The 27,897-nt window shown below is 41.3% G+C and overlaps 1 long non-coding RNA gene across 1 annotated transcript in view; it reads right to left on the bottom strand.

The window, feature by feature from the left end:
• Positions 1-6,541: 6,541 nt before the first annotated feature.
• Positions 6,542-27,897, bottom strand: part of LOC126474076 (uncharacterized) — a 61,772-nt gene continuing 40,416 nt past the window's right edge. Inside the window, exon 2 of the long non-coding RNA XR_007586570.1 lies at positions 6,542-6,931. This is a non-coding gene — a long non-coding RNA (uncharacterized LOC126474076). The remainder of the gene's footprint in view (positions 6,932-27,897) is intronic.

Below are 27,897 nucleotides of genomic sequence, written 5' to 3'. Positions count from 1 at the left end.
CATCGTTACTTACTACCCTACCATTTAAAGTTGAAATCAAGGAATTGTAAATTTTGGTCAGTTTAGCTCCATGTCGAAATCAGTTACTTTCTGAGCATCATTCAACATTTTTACTAATACTCCCATATCCTACACAGAACTGTCAACAAGCAGCAGTGTAACGTCTGCGTAAAGTTCATAATAAATAAATTTAGCCACAAAAATTTGGTCAGACTTTAATACTTCCTCCTCTAGATCGCAGATAAAGATATTTCTATAGTCCCTGACTTTGATATAGGTTTTATGGATGATTTTTTGGCGTGAGGATAACATTCTCTAATTTGATAATTCTCCAAAACAAATGCACTTTAAGGGGAAGTTCTGGTTCACAGGCACGAATAAGCTCAGAACTTTCCTTTTACTACAGGGACTGTTTTCTTTAAAATGGTGTTTCTACCATTCTATTGAATATACACTCGTGTATGGAATAAAATTTATCTCATATCAAATTAAAAATGGCTGCTGTAACCCTTGTCAAAGTATGCACCTTACAGTACGTTTTGGTTTCCGCGAAGGGTTGTACAGACTCGTGGCTACCACTGAAACCCATAAAATTAGAAAAACTTAACTTAAAATGAATTTTCGGTGGACCATCGCGATCAGGTTGTGAAAAATACTTCTAAACAAAAAAAGACAGCTATCTGAAATCCCTGTCAATTCCTTAACATGTTTTTCTAAGTTCAAATGTTTAAAAAAGGCGAGCTGCTTCTCACAAAGTGTTTCGTTTAAAGAAAAGCTCCATCTTCACGTCAATTTGACGTGTTATTCATGCCCGTCAAAATCGGTAAAAACAACCGCATAGTGGAGAAATGTCTTTCCGCCAACCTTAGTCACCTTTGGAGCACACATAAAAAATATGCCAATTTAAGTGTTTAAAAATTGCAACATTACAATTCGAGCAGGCCTCATTACGTCCCATGACGCATCTACGAGGGTTAGTGCGACGTCTCATTACGTGAATAGCAGCCCCAATCAATTAAATGAATTGTCCTCCTCTTTACAATATGTATTCTGTTGTATTATATCTCTTGACATTACTTTTCTTTGGATATATACGTAACCTTACATGTACAGTAGCCCTTCAAAAATATGGGAGCGTAAAGACATTGTCCAGACACAGTCGTTGCATACTGCAAACTAATATCCTAAAAACTGATCTACGATGTAACCATCAAAAGGTAACTCAGTAATTTATCCAAAATGGTGATAGCCGTTGGATACCGCTGAAACTTTGAACTGCTCCTTCTCTTAAATGAGGCAGCTAGGTACAGAAAACGTCATGCTTCGCGTAGGTAGGCTCCTAAGCAGTATGGGAAACCTCAGAGGAACGAAGGCGTTATCTGCTTTATATGCCCCTGCAGGTAAAATTTTGCCACGGTCTTTCTCAGCAGTTGACAGTTGGTTTTTTTTTTTTTTTTTTTTTTTATACTCTAAAGACATAAAATTACAAGACGCGGTCGTCTCAGCCCATTCTCCGGACATTACCGATTGCATGTTTATAACGAACAGTACGCCTCCAGGCAGTCGGCTCGTAAAGTTATTTTTTTTCGCACAGTCGCATAATGAGGCCTGCGACAAAGCTTCACCGTTTTCTCACATAGCGCGAGAAACTGTTTCCAGGACGATCGCAGCAGCTTGCTCGATGCTGCAAGCCACGTTCGATATTGATTGATATTATCTTAAGAAAACGATTGTTGCCTGTACAAAATTCTCATTAGTGCTGTGATCTGTCTGATTTATACTGATAGTTTTTCCCACAGCAGTACATGGAGAGCAGAGGCTAAATTCATGTTCTAGAGTAACGGAGCGTTTTCCGTCACTCTGTACACACAAATTGTTTGACGATTTACTAACAGTAGTTGCTTCCTTGTTAATGTCAGTGTTTTGCTTAGTCTTGGCTGTAATGAATTCTGGGCTGCAGCTGTATTGTTGTGAAGGCTGTTCTCACGAATGTGAACGTTCTTTGTGTCACTGAAAGATATACTTATTGGTTGTACATTGTAGCCTACAACTACATACCAACACTGTTTCTTGTTTTTCTTGTGCTAGTAAACTTACTTTTATAATATATATTTGCACTGGACAATTAACTCCATAATGTTTCTAAATCTGGAGGAAATTTATCATTTGTCTGTATTTGTTCTTCTATCAGTTCCTTCGTTACCTTTCCTCATTTTGGTGTTGGTGTGTTAAGATGTATATATCGTTGTAATTGTATTGGTGCGAATAGTGATCCATTTTATACCAGTAATGACTTCCGTTTTATTTATGATTAACATTGCTCTCTTTCTTATGTTATTAACATATTACCAAGTAGAAAAGTGGGTGAGTGTTGTTGTATAAACCGCAATAACTGGCTGGGGCGAAGTTTGCATACACGTCTTTGCAGCCGTCTCAACGAGATAACTACGTATTGTAGTAATTGTTCATAATTTTCTTTTAATTAAAAATTGCGACTGACAATGGGAATTAACCTATCGTACTGGGAATGTTTCTCACTTCTACGGTCTCGAAAATACGAAGCCAAGCCAATCATTCCGAAAGAATAGTATTTTGTGTCCCAGTATTTTTACATTCGTAGACCTTCCGTCAATTTAACTCGTCCAGTTCTTATAAAGACGAGTGCCTACCTCATCAGGTTCTTATTCGATCAGTTTGGCGGATTGAGAAGAATTTATCCTCGTTACACAGGTCAAGACTGAGGTCAGAAATCATAATTAGTATCATTCAGTGAGAAAGGGCACAATCTGGAGATACTTCTTTACTACCACATAAATGAAAAACGATTCACAGCTAGTTACACTCAAAGTGACACGCAAAACTGTGAAGCATTCCACATTTTATGCACGGAGGAGCAGGTGTAGAGGTCCTGAGTTCGACACGAGACGCTGTTTGGATTTTAAACAACAAACCAATAGCCTACAGAAAGGAACTTGAAGAGTTGCACTGTTTCTTCGAAACAGTGGAAAAAGGGCGAAGAAGTAGACACAGATTCAAGTCCCACTCTTGGGCTTCGGATGGATAACTGGGAATGCTCAAACGAATAAATATGTAGCAGTTAATGGAAACCACTGTATCTAAGACACTTAATGTATATACAAAGGAAATAATATCGGTTTAGTCCACTTCTTGTTTCTAAGTAACTACTGAATATAAATGTAATTTCGCCATCGCTCGCGGATATGGCACCACATGTTGCTTGGTCATTGGGGACAATCCGACAGTCCCGCTCACGTCGCGCATAGGAGACTGATGGGTCGCCCACCTCCGACCAATGTATGGTGTATTTTTTCCCCGTCGTAAATCCTTAGCATACTTTAGTAACAATCGTCTGAGATGAGCGTAAATGTTCCACATGTCTGAAACTTTTTAAGAGATCAGCGTTAGGCAATGCCTGTGGGAACCTCTTTTGTTACTTGATGCACCCACCGAGACGAGGAGAACGCGAAGTTATTTAACTGACACACTGACTTCAGGCTTTCATTTCACAAATATAGTTTTCACGGCCATATAGTTGCGACCACCAAGCGCCTAGGCACAATATTTGTGTTCTTTCATGCTTTTGTGGGAGGTTTTTTTTTTTTTAAATCAGTAACATTTTCGCAATCATTGTCCGTAATCACAACATATTATCTGATAATGTTTCTGTGTGTCCACCCACTCGTACTAAAGGTATAGTTTGTATTCCCAATCTCTTGTCCACTCATTAAATGTTTACAATCTTGCGGCTGGTCCCGGCGGAGGTTCGAGTCTTCCCTCGGGCGTAGGTGTGTGTGTTTGTCCTTAGGATAATTTAGGTTAAGTAATGTGTAAGCTTAGGGACTGATGACCTCAGCAGTTAAGTCCCATAGGATTTCACACGCATTTCAACACTTTTTTTTACAATCTTGTTACAGCGTGCAAATCATGTTTTTGTTGTATTTCGGCAATAAACAACACTATTATAGTGATCATTTATCTCGTTTCGTAGTATGATTGTTCCATTCATTAATATGTCCGTATGAGGTGTGGTAACTATACTTTCGAGCTTAATTGGGCCACCTCTAGAAATTATTATGAGATGTTACCAATTTTTTTTTTTTTGTAAGTTTCATTATTTTATGGGGAGCCTCACATCCTTGCAGGTTACCGGTGATCGGATCTGCAGCATCTTAGCGGTATGCTAAACATTTTAACCGCCTCCAAACACCTTGTTTTGGTTGTGGTGACTGTGAGCTTTTGACGGTGTCGAACAATTTACTTGTTTCTGCTGATAGTCAATCCATTCCATCAGTTGTGTCGACTGAGTTTCCCAGTTTCATTGAGCTGTTACATAACGTCTTATAGAATACCAGTAACCACCGTAGCGCAGCTTTCATAGGAGATGTTTGGAATGCTCTAATAACTGCTACTACAGCAAATATCCACCCCAGCTTGTTTCCGCTGCAAATTCAGCAAGTGCTGATGACTGAGTCTCGCTTACAGCAAATTCAGGTATAACATTCATCTTATAAATGTATTTTTCTGACCAAAGGGGTACACAAATAGTGGTCCCGATGAATGTGCATTTCATTTACTGTTAGTAAGTATGCTTTGTGTTATGGGACGTTGAGTTTTCATTCCACCTGGCAGAATTCTTCACTACTACAGCAAAAGTAACCTCATAAACTTGTGTGTTAATGTGACTGTTACTTTCCAACATAGGTCTACGGTTCTCCTGGTAAATATGAGTCGATTCACTAATACCATTTCTTTTACAATTGATTTCATAGAAAGTGCAAAGATTTATGTCACATCTGGAGGATTTAAGTGACTACGAATTCGAATTTTAAGGTATGTACACATTTCTGGACCATGGTTCTCGTCTTTCGATTATGGAATTATGTTTGAAAGCCAGCTTTCTCACTCTCGATTCCTGGTCTTCGATTAGTATAGACGTATAGTCTGGGATAGCTTATGACACTAAAAACCGTTGCACCATGTGCTGCATAGAAAACCAGTAGATTATTTTCACATCACCACCAGCCCGAAGTGAGTTAAACTGAGAATTTGACCATTCTCTTGTTGAACGCTCGTGGTGTAACAACCGAGTCTGTCGTGTGTGCTGCTTGAAGAAGAAAATAAGTGGCCCTGTTTTGTAGCAGCATCAGGAGTGAGTCTTACCTGTTAGATGATTGCCTGTGTTTCCATCAAACCCCTCGTTAGCTTATCTGTGTCGGAGTCCGAAGATAAACAGCACGTTATGTGCCTTGTGTTGATACGATTAAGTACTGGGGCTGGTGAAGTAGTTTTGCAGGTTATCTGTTATGGTACTGCAAATAATTACACAAAGTCGTCTGTAGTGCACACTATTAGACGAGCTTTATATCCATTCTTGGAGGAGCGATTTATTGATGATTTCACTGGCTGTTAACAGTTGCAAAGGTAGTAAATACGTGGTTAAGCACTCAACAACCCTCCATCCGGAACCGGATGGAAAGGAATCGCGCTTAGAACAAAATAATTTTACTCGTAAGCGGCTTTTTTCTCCCTTTTACATTTTTCTGCAAGAGAGAGTGAATCTTAATTACTGGTCATGGAACTGGCTATTCACATTTGCTTCGAAATGAAGGGTTCCGGAATCTAAGTTCCCTAAGAAAAATTAAAACTGCCATCAATTCTAAGATTGTTTTGAACATCAGAGTACTTTGCCAGACACCTTTCGAGTGACTTACCCAGCCAGTTATAGTGGGAACTAAGATTTACGTCGACTGCGAACCACATTAATAACCACTGCCAGATTTGTAAAAAGTGATAAGTGATAGACAAAACATAAAATTAACAGGGGACTGAATCTGAGAGCCTTCGATACTTTTGCGGTTTATCTTCTTTACCGGAAAAATATTAACACAGGCGATTTTTTAAATTTTTAGTCTCTATTCAACTAAGCTTCAATTTGCGGTTGATGATGTCATGAAAATTACTAATCTCTTCTTTAGCAGAGTCCTTTCATGCCATTTGCTTCTTCAGATCCTATGATTTGTGAGACGGAGTGACGTTCAACTGGTGGATTTTTCACCACCTTGTCTACATTTTTGTCTACATTGAATACATTAATTTCCTAATTTCATTTAATTTCAAAACCCTTTGAATTTGCGTAGACTAAAGACAATATCAAAATACCATTCGTATCAGCAAACTGTCCTCGTACCCGTGGCACTCTCAAATTCTTGCTGTAATCTGATGTTAAACATATTTTGTTTCTTATGCATTAACAAAATATAAGCAAATATAAGCTAAAAACTAGAAATAATCACTCCTACGTAAATATCTAGCATTTTAAGAAAAAATCAATTTGGAAGAATTTCTGATGACCCTTAAAGGGAGTAAAAATACCAAGTTGCTAAAAATTAAGTGGACAAACTGCAATTTTATTGAATATCGTGCTTAATACGTGATAGGACATGACTACACCACAGCCTGAAGAAATACAGTGGATACGAAGCATTTAGGTAAGAGGTTCATTTAGTAATCACTTTCGTCATTCATTGTTTACTTGATTTTTATTGTTCTGACAGTTATTATCATACACAGTGTCATAGTACACCACATCAATAAATTGTGGAATACATCAAGGAACAAAATAATCATTGTAACCATAGTTTGATAATAAAACTCATGATTATGGAGATAATATTTTAGAAAACAGTCTTGTAATCAGCACATTCATTTCTCTTACAAATATCTTGAATACAAATAAAACGGCAACATGCTATCCTCTAAGTCATAAAAGCTGAAGAACACTACATGTGTTAGTTTTTGTTATAAAATGCGCGATGATAATGGGCTGAAAAATGTAAACCATTGCATTCACTATTGCTCCTCCGGTTGGAATCTTCATCTTACAGACTCCCGATCGAGTCCTTATTCAGTGCTGAAACCAGAAGAGAATTGTATAAGTCTTAAACATTATGACAGCTACATTTCTAGCAAGCACAGTTCCTGTAGACTATGCTTTCATGAAGCAGTGAAGCCCCAGCTGAGATATACAACAGCCTCTCCGCATACAGGTAAGTCTTTCCAGCAACTTTTGTGTAGAATATGGTCTAAGAAACTGATTTATGGTAAAGACCAGACGAAGTACCATTGCCACATTGAGGATCGTGCCACGTTCGTCAGCTGTTGCCACTGGTAAGTGAAGGATTGGCTGCAGAACTACTGGTAATAGCTAGGTACCCGTTTTACGTGGCTGTGTCAAGAACATGGACCTAGAAGTTTTTCGTAGGTAGGGCAGAACTGGCAGCTAACTCCGCCGCCAGGACATTATCCAATGGAGGAAACATGTGTTTTGTGGTACACCATAACCGTTAACTAAAATTTCCGTAGTAGGTTACTGCTACGAGTACGTCGTCTCGTAATATTGGAGGAGCACGAGAACATCGAGACTAGACTGTAGAGCTATAGAAGAATTTTTTTGACTTTAACTGTGACAGTGTGGTCCTTGACATCATACATCGCTAAATTACCTATCAATGTCAGGACTTGAAATAATCATCGTGCAACTAAAAAAATGAACACCACAAATTATATGCAAATTGTAAGGTGTATGAAGCACAGTGTTAATTACTACATCAAACATCTTCTAGAATCTGTTTACATACCAAAATGTGCCTCCGAATTGATTTGAAAACTGTTAAAGCTTTTTTAAAATAAACAAACGTTATTAACAATCTACATAGGTATTCTTCGTGCCTACATTTTTACATATATCTCCACGTAGTCACTCTTGCGAAGAACAATTTCCTCCGAGAAAGAGACGAGGTTGTTGACATCGCCACTATATGACGATTGACATTGTTGACGGAGCCACATGCTGCCCTCTGCTTGCACTGCTTCATCATATCAAAATGATGTCTCCAAAAGGAATTCTGTAAGTTTTAGAAACAGATTAAAGTCTTAGGGAGCCAAGTCGGGACCGTATCGAGAATGATAGATGACAATGAATGTTCGATTGTTGCAGATATAGCAAAGTCCATGCTTGGTCTGACATTGTCATGCCGAAGGACAAGGTTCACCACGTGCGCACCAACTCTTAAAATTCAAAACTCGATTACAGCACACTGTTTCTTAATATACACTCCTGGAAATTGAAATAAGAACACCGTGAATTCATTGTCCCAGGAAGGGGAAACTTTATTGACACATTTCTGGGGTCAGATACATCACATGATCACACTGACAGAACCACAGGCACATAGACACAGGCAACAGAGCATGCACAATGTCGGCACTAGTACAGTGTATATCCACCTTTCGCAGCAAGGTAGGCTGCTATTCTCCCATGGAGACGATCGTAGAGATGCTGGATGTAGTCCTGTGGAACGGCTTTCCATGCCATTTCCACCTGGCGCCTCAGTTGGACCAGCGTTCGTGCTGGACGTGCAGACCGCGTGAGACGACGCTTCATCCAGTCCCAAACATGCTCAATGGGGGACAGATCCGGAGATCTTGCTGGCCAGGGTAGTTGACTTACACCTTCTAGAGCACGTTGGGTGGCACGGGATACATGCGGACGTGCATTGTCCTGTTGGAACAGCAAGTTCCCTTGCCGGTCTAGGAATGGTAGAACGATGGGTTCGATGACGGTTTGGATGTACCGTGCACTATTCAGTGTCCCCTCGACGATCACCAGTGGTGTACGGCCAGTGTAGGAGATCGCTCCCCACACCATGATGCCGGGTGTTGGCCCTGTGTGCCTCAGTCGTATGCAGTCCTGATTGTGGCGCTCACCTGCACGGCGCCAAACACGCATACGACCATCATTGGCACCAAGGCAGAAGCGACTCTCATCGCTGAAGACGACACGTCTCCATTCGTCCCTCCATTCACGCCTGTCGCGACACCAATGGAGGCGGGCTGCACGATGTTGGGGCGTGAGCGGAAGACGGCCTAACGGTGTGCGGGACCGTAGCCCAGCTTCATGGAGACGGTTGCGAGTGGTCCTCGCCGATACCCCAGGAGCAACAGTGTCCCTAATTTGCTGGGAAGTGGCGGTGCGGTCCCCTACGGCACTGCGTAGGATCCTACGGTCTTGGCGTGCATCCGTGCGTCGCTGCGGTCCGGTCCCAGGTCGACGGGCACGTGCACCTTCCGCTGACCACTGGCGACAACATCGATGTACTGTGGAGACCTCACGCCCCACGTGTTGAGCAATTCGGCGGTACGTCCACCCGGTCTCCCGCATGCCCACTATACGCCCTCGCTCAAAGTCCGTCAACTGCACATACGGTTCACGTCCACGCTGTCGCGGCATGCTACCAGTGTTAAAGACTGCGATGGAGCTCCGTATGCTACGGCAAACTGGCTGACACTGACGGCGGCGGCGCACAAATGCTGCGCACCTAGCGCCATTCGACGGCCAACACCGCGGTTCCTGGTGAGTCCGCTGTGCCGTGCGTGTGATCATTGCTTGTACAGCCCTCTCGCAGTGTCCGGAGCAAGTATGCTGGGTCTGACACACCGGTGTCAATGTGTTCTTTTTTCCATTTCCAGGAGTGTATATCTGACCAAGTAGCTGTCCCTTTTACTTATGCTTCCAGTGCCTTGTACTTCCTGACTAGCGACTAATAAGGCATTTCTTGCGGTAGCTGTTCCCACACTTCTTTCCTCGCCCACTCTCTTTGTTGCATCTCTGCTTCATACGATGCGTATGTGTGTGATTGTTATTATTCGACTGTGTGACATTTTAAAGCTTTGTTCTTATAAGAATTGAATGTAGTCCATGTTGCACACGTATAGATGGCAATATTCCACATACTCACGACCTTCATTGTCATTCATATTACAAGTTGAAACTAATTTCCTCTTCCTGCATCAACTAAATTTTGATGTCGATTATCCTTAACCTTCCTGCTACACGGTGATGTCGGATCCGACACGTCTTGCTTGTCTTTGTTTGCACAGAAAACAGCGCTAGTGTGTATTATGTATGTAAGCTAAATGAAACTGAGTTTAGTCAAGTATCGTATATGACATAGCCTCAAGACATGTGAATTGATATTGCACCTTGTAACTGGAAGGTTAATACTCTAGGTTCCTCGAGGAGAAAATGCTTTCGTTCTTGTGCTACTGTATCGTTTTTAGTTTCGGTATTTAAATTGCAGGCACTCTGCTCTTGAGCACTTTCATCATGGCTCTGTTTCTAAATAAGCCTTATTCTATTCTACGTGTGCTACCCGTATAATTTAGAAATTTCTCTGAGGATTTCTCCCTCTCGGTCATTACGCTACGTAACCTGCAAAACATAGTACTGGTACCTATTCTTTCAGTTTTATTTCACTTAAAAATCATCTTTCGCTCCCTTTGTTGATTCCACAACTTACGAGGTCAACAATGATTGCGATCTGCTTAAACTCGAGCTTGCCTTTCTTGATCATTTTACTTTCATTACTTCCGTTTCGCCTATGAAGATGTGGTAGACCAACTCGTTTGTCACAGTAATTTAGCGGCAATCGTCTCAATGTCATGTGCCGTGTGTTGTGGCACATTTCAACTTCCCGCCGCCGGTGCCATGTTTTCTAGTTGTTTGTGGTTGCGCGATCCGCTAGAGGGCACTTACTGTGCTCGCGCACCGATGCATAGGTCTGGAAGCATCGTGGACTGAGTGAGCCCAAGTCCGTTGACGGCATCTGACCATAACATTATGGAGACGACAGCGCCGTGGACACCGTCAAGTTGGGCGGTAGCGGTGTTCGGGGAGAAGGGCAGTTCACAGCCAGTGAGGAGTAAGGCCAGTATTACACTGTCATATTTCTTTGACAAAGATTTGATCAAAGATTTGATGAACTATTCGTCAAATTTGTTTAACAAAAATATTTTACATGACGCTAAAAAGGTATATTACACTGACGTCATATTTTTCATCAAATATCAAGATGGGAGACAACCTCTTATTAAGTGCTGCAGTTGCTAGTACCACTACTGGACTGTGTGTATTTTGGAGAAACGCGGCGGAAAAAAAGGAGACACACATGGATGAAGCCGTAGGTATTACGTCGAGGTAGTAAAAGCATTCGGCAAATGTGTTACGAGAGCTGCTTGTGGACGACGTAAAATACTTACGAATGGACGAGAGTGTATTTCAGTATTTGACCAGTAAAGTGGCTTCTCACATTACAAAAGAGAATACTCTTTTGAGAAATGCTATACGTGCAGAAGACAAGCAAACTGTGACACTGGGATTTCTTGAGACAGGAGAGAGCTACTCTAGTTTACAATGGAACACTAGAATATCACGTTACACATTAATCAAAACAGTTCAAGAAAGGTGTGAAGCGATTTATAAAGCACTGAAGGGGGAATATGTGAATGTAAATAAATGTTTAGTACACTAAATGGGCAATAACAACTATTTTTGTTTTTGTATAATTTAATTAATGGAGTTACTGTTCCAACAACTAAAAAATTAATGATAAGTACGAAACAGATGAAGCGCTTTTTAACTTGCGACATCTAGAGTTAAAGTATAAACAAAGTATAATGGAAATCTAAGAAAGAATTTTTTGTTTTCTATTCTTCATTCCGGCTTGTCGAAAAGCTGCCTGGATGTTTCCAGTGTAGAAGTGGATGGCTGTAGCTGTGACTGTGGACGTGAAGTCGCCTGCAGCATATTCCACCTGCCCATCAACATACAATTAATAGCATTCACTGTGCCCCTTGCTCTGCCCCCTCCCCCTCTCTTCACAAAGCAAGTTTATTAAAAATGAAATTTAAAAAAAAGATTCGAAGGAACAAACAAACCTGGATGTGGCTTTTAGGCGGTTTTCCTCATCCACATTGGTGAATACCGGGCTGGTCCCCACATCCCACCAGAGTTACACTCCTTGCAGACATTTTCAAAACGATCGCACTATTTCATAGTTTACACTAGACATAGACAGCTGTGGTACACTCATTCCGTCCCATGGGCTATGGGGTGGCGGCAGGAAGGGCATCCGGCCACCCCTTAAAATTAACCATGCCAAATCCATCCTAACTATGCCGACCCTGTGCAACATGCAGGACAAAGGCACCAGTGAAAGAAGAAGAAAGAAAGTTAGTGAAGCTGTTTCTCCCGAATTATTAATTTATTTATTAATAGTTGATTTTCCTGATATTCTAATCATTTGTTTGGCTTTGGGTGTACATCACATGTATATCCTATTTGGATAATTCCTTCATGGTGCCATATTTACAAACACACAACAGAGACGTGAAATAGCTTTAGCGACGCCAGCGCTCCAAGCAGTTACATTTCACATTACAGTGAACAGAAGACGAACGACTTTTATGATCAAATCTACGGCGAGGCCCTAGATTTGATCCTGTTTATTTGACGACAGGCGACATTTGACAAAGTTCCCTAATACATCATCAAATCTATTTGACATAAATATTTGACATATCAACTTTGACTTTACACCTTAATGCAGTGTTCATGAAAACAGCATCCATCTGATAGATATTTTATATCCTTGCATGCAACGATCATTTTTCACATAAAGGCTCACACGTCGTAATCTTATAAATTGCAGCTAGCCTAAAACTAAAACATTGTCATGACGTCTTGTGACTCGTTTCTGCTGCCTTTGCTTCATTTTACTAGTTTTCGTAATGTTTGAAAGAAGTGTGGTACTAATTACTCGTATTAATGAAGTTCTCCAAGTTTGTGATTACTTTTGAAAATCACGACTCAGTGCGTCGAAACTAGTTATGAAACATTTTAATAATTTCATTGTTTTATTGACTCCTGGTTGACGACCGTTTGTAGTGTGAAATAAAAATTTTAAATTTCGTAATACTCTGATTGTGAAATTATAAAACGGCGAGAACGTGGATGGTTGTATAGTAGTTATAAGTTATTGTGTATTGTACTACCTTTCATTATGATCAACTTAGTAGCTAGTTCTGTGTAGATGGGTTACCTTTTGGGGCTAGTTTGGCAGATGTCGAAGGTTCATGGTAGTAAACTGTGGGTCGGCTGTGGCGTCAGTGATTTAGTGTGCCTGCTTGTTAAGTTACGCGTGGATTAGAAAAGATGTCATTTTTTTTGTTTGAGCCCACTTGTACTGTTTATCTTTTGCCAAGCAAGATTACTTTATCGAAGTAGTATATAAATACGTTTCACAGTAAGTTCGGTTGTATATTATCGTTGCCAGTTTGAGTAAAGGACTATTACATTTCTGTCTGGGCGAAATGTTGATTTATTTCTGGTGATAGCAAGTCTCTGAAATCATTATTTGTATTACAGAAGCGCTAATATTTTCTTTTTCTTAGGCGAGTTTATGTTGTAATATAGTTTCTCATAAAATAGGTATTTACCATAAGCCCATGTCTGCACAACTGCCATCCAAGCTCCACTAAAAAATTGCCTCACATCGAGAACTTTTTATTTAGCCTTACCGTCGAAAACAGTTTCCATGACGTCAGAGTTATACGACCGAAATATGAATGATCCTCAAAAGTAAAGATTTCATTTCTTCGATTAGTCACAATTACCCCTTTCAGATGAACCGTACAAAAATTATTACAAGAGGGGGTGAGAAGGGAATACGAATACGAAACGTGAGGAAGAGTAAAGATTCAGCGTATCCATCCTGTTTTGACTGAGATGTCAAGAAACCAGGCCTAATATTTGCAAACGCTTTTAAGCAGACGACTAGAACGGTAATACAGGTGCGAGAATAAAGTGTACCTTATCGCCCACACCTTTTAAAATCTGTACTAAAGACATTGTTAAATAGTCGTAATTAAAGCGGGTAGAGAGACAACTGGAAAAATAGTATAGTTGTTAGACTAGAGTGTATCTCATCGCCCAGACCTTTTAATATCTGTAGTAAAGACAATGCTACATAGTGGAAAACCAAGATCAGCCGAGGCACCAAAACAGGACCACACAGATGGGTGACATCATCATATTCTCTAACGGTCGGATAATTTTACAAGACAGTGAGGACACTAAAAGGGCAGTATTGTGTCTAAACTAGATAAACAAAAGTTACAATGTTAATATCTCACAGAAGGACTGTGGTAAAGAATTTAACGGAAAATAGTTTGTGCGGTCAAAAATAATGCTAAATGCCATGTTTAAGAACAATTTCCTCATTTTAACCTCCTAGACTGTGATGTTAGTTACCAGCTTGAGAATCATATGGGCTGTTTGAAAATTCCCGTTATAAACTTCTAGAACTTGAAGAGGGAAGTGAGTAAATGGTATTTCGTGTAGAAACCCATGTCCGGAATCGTAAATTTCCGTGCTACAGCCGTTTGAAAACATGTTTGGCAAGTAGGTCTGAAACAGTGTAGTGCTGAGGGGGGCAGGGGGTAGTTGGTTACATCGGTGTGGCTGATGTAATTTGACGTTTATTCTAGCTCTCTAACCTGGTTCGAGTCTCATTCACATGTATACGTTAGATGTGGTATGAAGTGTTGGAGGCGGTATGGATGTAGTTGTTAGTTATCCACAACACACCAGACGGTCCTGGGACCAACATCCACTGCCGGCCCAATTGCTCGTGTACTCGTTGACGGATTTTCTTCAGCATGGTGCAGAAAGGCCTCTTCCAGTTCCCGTGGGCGGAGTCTCCTTGGAGCGCCTCAGTCACGCCTCCTGATGGCGAAGGTATCCTTTCTCCTAGCCAATGAGTAAATGTGGCGAAAAGGACATGCGATGGAGTCGAACGTTGTGCGTAACGATTTTGATAAGGTGAGGAGCAGCTCTTCCATTACCGTGATCTTCGGCGCACAGAAGGATCATGTCGGGGTGTTCTGCAATATTGTGCTCAGATATGTTGCTCTAACACTCACAGACACGTGAATGAGGCTCGAACAAGGAGAAAGACGTGCGACAGGCGTCAAATGACTTCAGCCATTCCGACGTAAGGAACTCCACCATGACTACCCTGTAGCGAATCTACCAAGCAAACACGTTTTCCAACGGCTGTAGCACGGAAGCTGTACGTTTCGGGATATTAGTTACTGTTCAGGATATTACGTACTCAACTCCCTCTACAGTTACTAGAAGTTTGTCGGGAATTTCCGAACACCCTGTATGTGTAATAAATTAAAGAAATATCAGATGATGTAGTTTAGAATACGAAGCAGAGACAAAAATTAAATTTCATACGGTACTGAGTATACATATTTCACATACGGTTCGGAGTCGTGGACAATAAGAAAGTAAGAGGAAATGCATATGAAGGCCACTGAAATGAAACTTTTGAGACGCACAGAAGGTTTTAGTCTGAGGGTCTCCATAAAATATGAAAACACTGCGAGTGAGTTGGTAATTTATTTAGTTCACAAAATAATCAACAAAAACGGTAAAATGTTCCTAACATGAATCGATTGGATTACAGAAAGATAACTAAAAAAAAGAAAAACAAATATTTATTTTAACTAGATATCACAGGGAAACTTAGACCCCAGAAGAGATCGCCCGACTCTGATCAGAACAGGACAGTTACTAACTTTTAATGTGAAGAAGGAGAAGAAGAAGTAGATGATGATGACAATTTACGGTACTGGACACGCTTTCCTAATGATTGTTCAGTCATTAGGAAGTCTCAGGCATTTAATAATATGCTGGTTGGACAGGCAAGGAATACGCACGATAAGAGGCTGTGCCTAATCTGCAGACGAATCACCAGCAGATCTCATGGCCTTTGGTTGAGAGGCCGTGGCTGCATAGATAACCTCATCGCCCATGGATTGTATTACCTCGCATGCCTCTTAGCTTCTCAGCGAGACATAGATTTGTATCTCCACAACGGAGTCACTATACAGCTTCTGTACCAGGCAGTTAACTGCCATAACTTCCCGTGTAATGTGGTAACAAGTGGGACATCAGCTATCGCAGCAATCATAGTGAACGATACATTACTGTATTGTGAAGTCGTGTGTTTCTGCTGGATAGTTCCTGTTAATTACGCTCACTAATGCATGCCACATTACGACGTTACCCAGGTGAACCTGCTTCACCACACGTACAATGCCCAATACACTGATCTCCTCCAGCCGCAGCCACTGGCTGCAAAGGCTGTGCTTCTAGCCTGAAGTAAAGTCGTAGTTATTTCAGAATGTACAAGTAGAAAAATAACGAGTTATTTGTATTTTGAATTTACACACTTTTAATAAATTATATTGAACATCTCTGGTGGTGAAGTCAAGATAGTAAATGCCTTCATGAGCTGGTACAGCGTTTTCTATTAGGCGAATTTACTCTTAAACAGCGAGAGCATCCTTCTCTAATTATTTGTCAAGCATGATATCGACGTCCAAATTCCCTAAGCACGTCCGACGTTACCTGAATGCCCCCTATCCAGAACGTAGGATTGGCAGAGAAGGAGCAGAAGAGATGAAATTCTTCGCTTGTGGCCTCCCTGTCTTCAGACCTCACACCTTGTGACTCTTATCTGTGAAGTTGTGTAAAAGACCGCGTTTTTTTCCCCTCTATGACTGACATTCCTGAAAGCCTGCGACATCGCATTGTCGAAGCTGTGAATTCCATCACAAGAGAGCAACTGCTTCATGTGTGGCAGGAAAAGAGCCACCGTTTCGATCCGATATTTGTCGTGTAACACATGGGGCTCACACTGAATGCATAAAAATTTGCGCCTTTTTCTTTCCAGGAACGTCAGAATTGTGTTTCCACCTTTTGTAGTTTGGAAGCAATAAATATTTAAAATCTCTTCCTTTTTTTCGAATAACCTTGTGTTTTTATGTAAATTTACTTGCACAGGAAAGAGAATATAGAAATACTCAGTGTGTACAGGTCCTTAGTTAGGACTAGACGTCCACACGTAAACCACAAAATTCAGCATGGTGGGTGGAGAGAAACGAGCAATTCATAAAGTTCATTTCAGAGTGAAGTGAAAGGCAGGGGTCGGCATCAACCTCCTACCACCCTTCCCCCCGCCACCCCCCCCCCCTTTCCCTGAAAGAAACCTTCGCAAATCGATATCACCGCCTGACTTGCCCAACAGGCAGAGTTATTAGTTCATCATCACTTTGATGGAAGTCAGAACAAGCAACAGGTTGTGACTAGCACTAAGTGTAGCCAAAGCCATTTTTTGTGAAATTTCGGAAGTATATCATCATTCACTGCGAAACTGAGAAGTGTGTTCCCTCCCCATCCTTCACCATCTCTTTTCATCACCTAGTGCAGGACGAGAGTGCTTTGTCGAGGTAGGGATCACTTTCGGAATGGACGCGTGTTAATGATGTCTCAAGGTCAAGGTTATACTCTTCGGAGGTTTTTCCAGCAGTTACAAGCTATGAAAACATGTTTCTTACTAAGAAGCTGTGCTCTTCATGCAGAATCAGAGGATTCAGAAACTGCTTATTACGCTCAAGGCCGGCAAAGTGAAATATAAAAGAGAAGAGCGCGGGCAGTGAGCCAGCACAGAGTGCAGCCGGCACACCGGTAGAGTTCCTGCGTCAGATATGCGTCACCGAGCGAGCTGGCGCAGTGCTTAGCACACTGGACTCGCATTCGGGAGGACGACGGTTCAATCCCGTCTCCAGCCATCCTGATTTAGGTTTTCCGTGATTTTCCTAAATCGTTTCAGGCAATTGCCGGGATGGTTCCTTTGAAAGGGCACGGCCGGTTTCCTTCTCAATCCTTCCCTAACCCGAGCTTGCGCCCCGTCTCTAATGACCTCGTTGTCGACGGGACGTTAAACACTAACCACCACCAGATATGCGTCGTGCCCTGCTCCTTCTACTCGTGATGGCGCTCTTCACTTCTACCACCACGCACGCAGCTCCGACTTGCCCACCTGGATATGTCGAAATATCTGATACGTGCGTTCGCAGGTACGGATCCATTCTGACGCCCGAAATATGCCCTAACGGACAGTTTGCGGCACCAGGGGGCTGCTCCACAATGTCAACACCGCACCTCATCAGGTAGGGTTACCGACTAGTCGTATTGTATTATAGGGTAATGAAATAAATAATAATAATTAATACTATTATTTCAACTTTGTTACCTATAATGGAAGATATAAACGGTCTGTTTCATACGAAAAAGTGACTATGGCTGTAGCGAATCGTAATTAAATGTTTGCACATGCCATATAGCATTGGTTACCCTGCGTTTAAATGGATTCATTTGTTAAGCTTACCTGCTATAAATGTTCTAGAACCCGTTACAGGTTGTTAAATACGAATACGTCCTACTGCAAGCAATTACTTTTTTAAGTAGTTGTTTATTTGAACAAGCTTTTGAAGCACGTCTTCAAATGGAGCACGTAATATTTACGCCTTTATTTCCGTGGCGTTATCCTGGTACTGTCTGTCACAAAAATTAGTCTCTCTGAGCGAAATATGTTACATCCTCGACTGAATATAAACACATTAAAAAAAAAGGAACAACGCACCATGAAGGAATTATCCAAATAGGATATACATGTGATGTACACCCAAAGCCAAAAAATTATTAGAATATCAGGAAAATCAATTATTAATAAATACATTAATAATTCAGGAGAAACAGCTTCACTAACTTTCTTTCTTCTTCTTTCACTGGTGCCTTTGTCCTGCATGTTGCACAGGGTCGGCATAGTTAGGATGGATTTGGCATGGTTAATTTTAAGGGGTGCTGGATGCCCTTCCTGCCGCCACCCCATAGCCCCTGGGATGGAATGAGTGTACCACAGCTTTCTATGTCTAGTGTAAACTGTGAAATAGTGCGATCGTTTTGAAAATGTCTGCAAGGAGTGTAACTCTGGCGGGATGTGGGGACCAGACCGGTATTCAGCAATGTGGATGAGGAAAACCGCCTAAAATCCACATCCAGGTTGGCCGGCACACCGGCCCTCCTCGTTAATGCGCCAGGCGGATTCCATCCGAGGCCGGCTTTAGCGCTCTCGGCTGACCTGGCGGGTCAAAGAGCTTCACAGACATGAGCATCTCAATAATGCGAGCTGAGCAGGGTTGCCGCGAGGTCTAGGCGCCTTGTCACGGTCCGTACGACTCTTTGCATTGGAGGTTAGTGTCCTCCCTTGGGCATGGGTGTGTGGGTTGTCCTTAGCGTAAATTAGTTTAAGTTAGATTAAGTAGTGTGTAAGCTTAGGGACCGTTGACCTCAGCAGTTTGGTCCCGTAAGATCCTACCAAAAATTTCCAATAATGTAGTGGTCCACTCCCAGCTCTTATGCAATCAGTTATTCAGCTTGACGCTGACTGATAGACTTGTTGGGCCTTCAAAATCGTGACATGGTTGGAGGTCTCTGCCGATAACGATCCAAAAGTGCTCAGTTCAAATGTTCTTAGTTGGGAATACCTTCACAGTCGAGGTATGATTTGGCAAACATAAAGACAAGAGCAGAATCTTTCGCCGTGTGCGGGCGGGCGTTATCTTGTTGAAATGCAAAATCACGATGGGTCGCCATAAAGGGCAGCAACAAGTGGCGTAGAATATAACCGATGTACCGATGTGCTGTAAGGGTTCCGGGATGAAATGAAATCACATCCAAGGCCATCACTGCTGTTTGTCCGGCTGTATGGCTGTCGACACTCGGGTTGGCATCACAGCGCTGTCCGCGGCGTCTCCAGACACGTCTTCGGCCTGGAATCTCATTTAGTGGAGTAGAATTCTCTTCCGTGATGAGTCCCGCTTCGAACTGCGCCCCAAAGACCATCGAAGACGTGTTTGCATACACCAGAGATGGACTAACGCTTTACTGACTTGTGCAATTTGAAAAGCTCTTTTTCTCGAATAAAACACCCAACTTTTCCGAAATAGTAATCATTTGTTTGCCTGTACTTTACCACCACGTTTACCAACTTGCGTCCCATTCGAATAATTCTTTGTTTCACAGTGTACGTCAGTGGCGCAGCACACGTTGAATGCTGGCGCATATATGATGACAATCAGTATTTACATTTACTGTATACTGAAAAATGATTAATACGTGACCAATAGGCAATTAAAAAGAAATCTGTTAGGCGGATTCTAATTACAGTAATGCCCATACTGTCGCACTAAGCAAAAGAACACGTCTTTCGAAATAACTCGCCACTTAACTAACCCTTAAGCTACCATTAAAAAAATTTTAACTACTTTCTTGTCACACGGTCAGTATCCAGCATCACACTACACATGTAACATTTATGTGCTCTATATGATGATCACACCGAAGAGGTTCGAGAACTAGTTCGAGGAAATAAACAAATAATTCTAAAAGTGTCTGTTTGCAATTTCTTATATTCACATGAATTTATTGCTCATAACCACGAAATCTTATAGGGATTAGACTATTTTAATTATACCGGAAGACAGTAAATAAGGACCAAAATCCTTTTTCTGACGGCAGTTTTAGTGCCCATCGACTGGAGATAAACAAATAAAAAATACGTAAAGTAACAACAATAAATGGTGTTTCATAATACCAATGATTATAATGACAAACATTAATAACCGGCCTGTTATAAAATGAGACAAATGTGTGCTGTGAATGAGTTTCATGGTGAAGTAGTCACAGGCATTTGTAATATTTCGCGTATCTGTGGTACGTTCGAAAGATTTTTCAGCTCTGTCTGCAATACCAACAAAACAAGGACAGAAATCTGCGTAAAGCAATGGAACCACAATATAGAGTTACGATACAGAAAACGACCGAGCCCTAATAGAAAGTGACCGTTACACATGTTTAAAATTGGTGTCATTAAACAAACGATAGAAACTAGAATGTGTATTACTACTGGACTGTAGATACCTCTCAAACATCTAACTTGGTGTGGAAGCGGGCCCTTGATAGCTAATGACTACTGAGACATGTGTCCCATATTTTTCATCGTTATGAGGACAATGACGGTGCCAACAAGATATCATCGTTGAGTTCGTAGTTGATGGTTGGAGACACAACATCATTTTTACAGTATTCTACTGAAGTCAGTTTATAAATATTGGGCACCGATGTATATACGACTGAATTTCAGCCCCTCAGCGTCAGTTAAGACAAGAAGATGAGCACTGAGTCAGCGAAACTGGTTGCAGTACAGTAAAATAACATCATTATGATGGCTGCAGGTGTTTCATTTTATTATGTATCATCGCTACCGTTGATGTAATCTCTGATCGCAAACACAGATTACTAATAACTGTGAAAGAGCAAAGCGTACTGCCTGAGTGAGTGACAAACATCGAACCGAATCACTTGAAGCATATATGACACTATTGTTTACATTTCATGCGAATATCCGAACTGTGTTATTCCACGTATTTGCTCTCTTTTGACCCATTTATGTACTATTAACTGAAATGGCGCTGTCACGAATGAAATTCAAAATACGTCACACGACTAAAAGTTACCTTTCATAAGTAAATACTACAAATATCAAGTAATAGCTATCACATCTTTGAGAGGTGTAAATTCGGTTCTGTGGGAAAGTGCAGCCAGTCAGTACACAGAATGTATGCACATTTTGAGCAATGTTCACCTGAGGAGAAGATTTATACTTGACAGTCCCAATTACTTCTTTCGTTTGAATCAATTTTGCAAACCACTGTTCTTGTTTTACAAAAGTGATCAAGTCCCCGAGTCATGTGATTGATTATGTGTGACTAGTATTTCAGTTTCCCTAAGGATGATCAAAGATTTAAAGGGTTATAACAGGAAGTAAAAATACAAAAACGCAATGGTGCCTTCGATTACTACCGTTTGGAGAATCAAGAAAATTTTCCCGTGAGCGTATCAGTGCTCCCAGCTGCCAGCACCCACGGTGCGGTGCATGTTTAAAGCAGCCGCTCGCCTGAAAGGCGGTATACCTGGACACTATTTTTGACCTGGTGTAGCAAGAAAAGTGATTCATCCGACCACACGAAATGTTTATACTCATCCAGACTCCAATCTCGATTATCCCGTGCCCACTGCAGTCGCAATTGTCGATGTCATGTCGACAGAGAAACACACTGAGGTTGTGTCCTGCGGAGTATAATATTCAATACGTGGTCTGAACGATGCGTTCCGAAAATTTTGCGCTTACAGCAGCACTGCACTCATCATTTCTACCACAGAGTGCACAAGCCGCAGTCTCTACGTTCTGCGAACACGCATGGACGTCCAACTCCGTGTCGCCTCGCAATTTCACCTCCCTTCAAACACGTCCATAGGTTGCTCTACGGAAGATGCGTTCCTATCGACTGGAAAGTTTCACAGATCATGACAATAATCAAGAAATAGGAGAAATGCGATTAATTGCAGACAAATGTTAGCGACGTCCATTTGCCATAGTAGTTTGCAACAGATGCGGTGTTCTAACATCATGAATTACCATCTCCGTCTACATAAGGAAACATTGTACACAGTGACTGTATATTGTATTATAAGGAAACACAGTAACATAGCAACCACTCGCAATACTACTGGTTTTTTATTATTCTTGCATGTTCATATTTCAGCTATAAATAACCATCTTCAGTGCTAAAATATAAGCAAATTACAGAATCAGGATTGATTTAAATAAAACAATAAGTAAAGCACCACGTTATCCAATAGAAATGACAAGCTTCAGCCAACGTACAATTTGAGTGATGTATAATCCAACAGACTCCTAGCAGTACATGCCACCATATGACTTTACTAGTATACGGACAGAAGAATCCCGAGGTTGTTGTTTACAACAATTACAGCAGCCTCAGTTTGCATCATGCAGTGTAAGTAACGCCCTTTGAGCCCAAAAACATACTAATCCAGTTACTTTCCTATACAGTAGTTTAAAATAGTTTTTTTATTAAATAAAATTAGCTTTTGGCGAATAACAATTTATATGTAACTATTTTATAAAAACGATCTCCAATTTTTTTAAATTTTTCATTTCGATTGTGATTTAACAGTTCTACAGGGGACAGTTGTACGAGCCAATTAATGATGGCTCCAAGCACTATCGACTTAACATCTGAGGTCATCAGTCCCCTAGACGTAGAACAACTTAAACCTAACTAACCTAAGGACATCACACACATCCATGCTCGAGGTAGGATTCAAACCTGCGACCATAGCAGCAGCGCAGTTCCGGACTGAGGCAGCTAGAACCGCTCGGCCACAGCGGCCAGCTAATGATCTGTTGCATAAGATTTGTTGGATCACTTCACCACTAACATATGAATAAACACATTGTAAATCGGCGTTTCTTGATGTATTGTAAAGGAAATATGCAGATAAACTTTATGATTTTATTTTATGTAAAACGGGTTTTAAACTCCCATATCGGAACGTAACTGAGTTAGTTAGTTTATGGACTGAAAGGTCATTATTTACGCTACATAGAGCAAACCGAGACTGCGGTGTTAGCTGCAAACAATAACCTCAGTTTCCTTTCTCCAATACACCAGGTAAAGTTATATGGGAACAAGTACTACTGGTATTTCGTAGGATTGTGGCTCACTCAGTCGTATGTCGACTAAAACGACGATGTTGGATAAAGTGGTGTTTTACTTAATGTTTATATAATCAGTTCTGATTCTATAATTTTCTTGTGTTTCAACACTGAAGATGGCTATTTACAGTTGATATCTGGATATGCAAGCATCATAAAAGACCAGTGGAACTGCGACTAGTTGCTGTTTTTCTGTCATTATTATGAATTACCTCGAAAGTAATGGTTTGCTGTCACTTATAGGCAGCACGGATTCAGATAATGTCGTTCTTTTCAATCACAACTAGCTTCTTATTCAGACGAAGTAGTGATTGATATCGACAGAGAATCTCAGATTGACTCCATATTACTAGATTCCCAGAGGGCTTTCGACACCATCTCTCATAACAAACTTCTAACCAAATTACGTGTGTAAGGAGTAAAGTTCCAGTCGTGCGACTGGGTATGTGATTCCTGACGGTAAGGTCACAGTACTTAGCAATCTATGTAAAGTCATCAAGTAAAACAGAAGTGATATCTGGTGTTCCTAAATGACGTGTGTAAGGTGGCAGATTAATTAAATGTCAATTTCGCACCTTACATGAGAGATTTCATATGTTGTAACAACTATATGAGTAGGTTTAGGGAGTGATCAGATACAAATACGACCATTCTGGTAGACAGTTGACTGGGAATCGTTCGATAAAGAGGAACAGGAGTTGTCAATAGTTAATGTAGGCAGCTGTACAAAAACTGATGATGACCAAATTGTGGAGGATGTAGTTTATTTATACAAACCGAGAGAAAAGTGGTATGCCAAGAGGATAATGCGCTTTGGCAACATCAGTATTGACACCCAAGTCTGATGATGTATATAGGACAGGGACTTATCCAGAAAATAATTAAATTCTCACCAGTACCCAGAGTACAACATCAACAGCTAGTGAAATTGAAACAGCAATTTGAATGCTGCAGTTATAAACAGCATGGACCCAGCCGACAAGACGGCTACATAACGAGTATTTTTACTAGGACAAAAAGTACTTGCGAAAACCAACCATCTCTCAAGCATGAAAAAACATCAATACAATAAGTCCTTTTCAGTATATAAAGGCCCTACGGAAGTAAGTAAAGTGGTTCATGATAATGCAGTGAAATTGGTTAACCCAAAAACAGGAAAACCATTGGGCTTGCACCATGTGAGGCATTTGATATTGTATAAAGGGTAAAACAGCAAATATTAACTGTACAAGATAAATTAGTTGTATCAAATATCCAAATTCCAATAAGAGCAAAATCTAGAAGACAACGAGTAGGGAAGGTAAGAAAATGGATACAAAATTTTGTTTTTGAATTTACGCGTATCTGTAGCGGCACTACCGTTTGGGATAGGAAAAGTCAGTTGTGGTGCAATACTTCTGAGTACACAACTTACAGTCATGAGTGGGCCCATTTACAGTGAGTTATGCTCACCAGCGATTGCGAAGTAAAATAGAGGCCATAGGGGCGTAGAACAGCCGGAAGAAGTATACGCAGCAGTTTGCACGGCTCAAGTCACAGGCAGAAGGGGCCCACTGGCCAACCTAACAAGGGAACCTCCCCATCGCACCCCCTTTAGGTTTAGTTATAAGTTGGCACATTGGCTAGGCCTTGAAAAACTGAACACAGATCAACCGAGAAAAATGGAAGAAGTTGTGAGGAACTATGAAAAAATAAGCAAAATATACAAACTGAGTATTCCATGCGCAAGATAGGCAACATCAAGGAGAGTACGAGCTCAGGAGTGCCGTGGTCCCGTGGTTAGCGTGAGCAGCTGTTGCACGAGAGGTCCTTGGTTTAAGTCCCCCCCCCCCCCCCCTCCCCCACCAAGTGAAAAGTTTAATTTTTTATTTTCAGTTTATGTGACAAACTTTTATGTTTTCATCACTTTCTTGGGAGTGATTATCACATCCAGAAGAAAACCTGTTTACCCATTCGCCAAGTGTACAAGTTAGGTGGCTCGACAACATATTCCTGTCATGTGACGCACATGCCGTCACCAGTGTCGTATATAATATATCAGACGTGTTTTCCTGTGGAGGAATCGGTTGACCTATGACCTTGCGATCAAATGTTTTTTAGTTCCCATTGGAGAGGCACGTCCTTTCGTCTACTAATCGCACGGTTTTACGGTGCGGTCGCAAAACACAGACACTAAACTTATTACAGTGAACAGAGACGTCAATGAACGAACAGACAGATCATAACTTTGCGAAAATAAAGAATGTAAACTTTTCACTCGAGGGAAGACTTGAACCAAGGACCTCTCATTCCACAGCTGCTCACGTTAACCACGGGACCACGGCGCTCCTGCGCGCAAACTCTCTTTGATGTTGCTTATCTTGCGCATGGAATACTCAGTTTGCAAATGTGAATGGGCAAATGTCTATAAGGTACATTACATAGGTAGAATTGTGGACATTTGGGAATGTGAGTCTCACGGGAAGCATGCAAGGGATAAGTCCCTGCAGTCGCGCTATTCATCTGTGTCCTTGGTGGCTCAGATGGATAGAGCGTCTGCTGTGTAAGCAGGAGGTCCCGGATTCGAGTCCCACTCGTGGCACACATTTTCAGCTGTCCACATCGAGGTATATCAACAACACCTGTCGGCAGCTGAGGGTTTCAGTTAGTTATCATTGATTCTTCATACGGTGCCTTCTACCTCTTCCTGCTACATTTGGTGTTGCTGTTCCATTCAGTGTCACAAGTTGCCACTACATTTGGTGTCAGAAAAGCGGACGTTGTCTGTACAGTATAACGTTTGAGCACACCGCCTGCTTTACAGTCACAAGATGTGATGAATTTTGACCAGTTTTCTTTTGCGTTTTTACGTTTTCTTCCTTTTTGTATTTTTGAGTATGGCTCATTGCATGCCATTGTAGATGTTTTGCGTAGGCATATTATCATTTTTTGTCAGTATAAGTGTTAGTGTATTTCTGGCAGTAAGATGTTGATTTTCGTGACATTTGATTACTTTTGTATTTTTTTGAGTATGATGTTACTGAGTATGATGATACTAATGGTATAGGGAGTCGTGTTATTTTTTTACTTAATTGTTTTGTTTCAGGATTATTGGGAAATGAAAGCAACACAATGGCAGAGTCAGGAAAGCAAAGTGTGTTGGAACCAGAAGCAGTACGGATTTTGTTGGAAAAGGTATCATAGTTGACAGATAACAATACGCAGTTGCGGATTGAATTAAAATCAAGAGGTGAGTGGGAAACCGCATTGGATCAGTCGTTGTTGTCTCGTATGTTGAAGCAGGAGATTGATCCAGCTGCCATGAGTTTGATTATTCTGTTTTCTGGCAAGGCATATAAGAATGTGCTTTCGTTCGTGGAGGACTTGGATACTTCAGCTGTGATGAATGGTTGGTATGATGAACAGTTGTTACATGTAGCAAAGATTAGATTAACGGTTGAAGCAAAGACATATGTAAGGTGTTCCGAGGCCTTAAGGAAGGCGGGACAGTTTAAGCAGTTGAAGCAGGGGCTTTTACAAAGGTATAAGAAACGGAATAGCACTCGGTACTCTAGGGAGAGGTTGAGTACAATGACGAACAAACAGGGGGAGACGATAGAGAAGTTTGCGGACAGAATAAGAGAAATTAACAAGTACACTTACGAGATGTGTCAGAGCTATGGAGCGAATAGTGTTCTGCTGCAGGATGCCGAGCAAAGGGCACTTGATGTGTTTTTGAGGGGGTTACCGGCGCATATATCACAGAAAGTTCGTGAAGGAACTCCGAAAGATTTATATTCAACCATTCAGCTGGCTGTCCAATGTGAGGAAACAGACACGAAAACGGGGGAACATGATAGACAAACAGTGTTTACAGCGGGTATAAAATGTTATGAGTGTGGTTGTATGGGACATGTGGAGAGGCAATGCACCCAGTCATCGAGGAATAGAGGAAGGAGTGGAAATCAGCAGTATAGAGGATGGAGAAGTGGAGTTAGTACAGATGGACAATCGTTAAACGGTAGAGGGGCCACAAGACCCACCTAAGGGAGCTCCCGTTTAATTTTAATGTTACAAATATGTATGCAGAGTGGAATGTTCAGTGTTAGGATCCATAGGAACTAAGAAGTTTAAGATTTTGTTTGACACAGGGGAGCAAGTGTCAGTAGCTACTAAGAGTTTAGAACCTTCAACATCGCAGCGCATCAGCAATCGTTGGTTAATATATTAAAAAACTAAAACCCCGCCTCGATTGCGAAAAAGCACCTAGTGTTTACCCAGGTTTCGGCGTAGATAACTACACCTTCTGAAGAAGGTTTTCTAATATACTAAGAGTTTAATGGAACGAAGGAAGAATACCCACCACGTTAAAGGTTACGTGAAGTGGGGGATAATGAGGTCACACCTTTGGGGTTAGTGAAACTGACTTTCGCATAGGGAATGTCCGATTTGATGCAAGCATGGAGATAGTACCATGGGAAAGTGAGGGCTACGACATGAT

Source organism: Schistocerca serialis, chromosome 4 (assembly GCF_023864345.2).
Source record: "Schistocerca serialis cubense isolate TAMUIC-IGC-003099 chromosome 4, iqSchSeri2.2, whole genome shotgun sequence".
Taxonomy (NCBI): domain Eukaryota; kingdom Metazoa; phylum Arthropoda; class Insecta; order Orthoptera; family Acrididae; genus Schistocerca; species Schistocerca serialis.
This window is presented reverse-complemented; position numbering and strand designations above follow the sequence as displayed.